Genomic DNA, 1,364 nt, shown 5'->3' with positions numbered 1-1,364 from the left:
ATTGTTTGCCTTATTACTGCTGCTGCTGCCATCGTTCGTTGTTTTGGTTTCCTTTTTTTGGACCAATAAGAAAATGATTTAAAGCCACTAGACCTGACGACGAAGGTTATTTGTTAACAACAATAGACGAAGTTATTTTTTTTTCGTTTCCAGCTAAGAAAAGCCAGCTGAACGCCATCCGTGCAGCAAATTCCATCTAATAACAGTCAGCCAGTCAACAGATAACACTTGATGGACGTCTGTCTATCAGTTGCACACACACACACACACACACATGCACATGCACACACACACATGGTCTCATTTAGATGTGCATACTTTAAGAGTTAACTTGGTTTAAATTGATTGTCTTGGGTGGTTGGTTGGTTGGTTGGTGGGTTTGTTGGCTAACTGAGTGACTGCCTGACTGAGTGACTGACAAACCTCTGTTTTGGCCTGATACTACATGTGTTGTTTAAACAAATGATTTGTTCCTAAGCCAGCAATGCATTATTTTTTCTGGCAATGTTGTTGATGTTGTTGTCGCACACTACATATAAATATACTCTGCAATGAGATTTACGTGGGAGTATTAAAATGGTCCTTTAGTTTGTAACATTAGCTTGGACTATCGAGTGATATGTTTTTATCATAGAGTTCTGCCAATATTCACCATTACAACTCTGTGTTAAAATACCAACTTCAGTAGGCCCATTTTCTATGGACAATTTTTATACCCTCCACCTTGGAAAGGAGAGTATATTAACTTTGTCATTCCATTTGTAACATCCCTAAATATTCGTTTTAGACCCCATAAAGTATATATATTCATAATCAGCATAAAATTCTAAGTCGATTTAACGATGTCCGTCTGTCTGTCTGTCCGTCTGTCTGTTGAAATCACGATACAGCCCACATTATTTGACGTAGAGAGCTATTTGCATTGTGTCTAGGATGGTTGGTATTGAAAATGAGATATATCGGTCCACGTTCTGGTATAGTCCCCATATAACGGTACCTGCCGATATTCTGTATTTTGATGATTTATGCCACATTTTTTCACGGATTTGTCTTAAAATTGGTATTTGTAGGTCATAGCGGGTCCCTGAGCGTGTGGCAAAACATTGCATGTATAGGTCCACGTTGTGGTATAGCCCCCATATAAAGGTACTTCCCGATATTTAGTATTTTAGTTTTTTTTTCCACATTTTTTCACCGATTTGTCTAAAAATTGGTATTTGTGGGTCATAATGGTTTCCAGCTCCGGTGGCGGAACATTGTAATTATAGGTCCACGTTTTGGTATAGCCCCCATATAACGGTACCTCCCGATATTCGGTAATTTGATGATTTTTGCCACATTTTTTCAGGGATTTGTTCGAAAAT

The sequence above is a fragment of the Musca domestica genome, unplaced genomic scaffold, assembly GCF_030504385.1.
Source record: "Musca domestica strain aabys unplaced genomic scaffold, Musca_domestica.polishedcontigs.V.1.1 485, whole genome shotgun sequence".
NCBI classification, from domain to species: Eukaryota; Metazoa; Arthropoda; class Insecta; order Diptera; family Muscidae; genus Musca; species Musca domestica.
The sequence above is the reverse complement of the archived record's forward strand: the minus strand, read 5'-3'. Positions refer to the sequence as shown.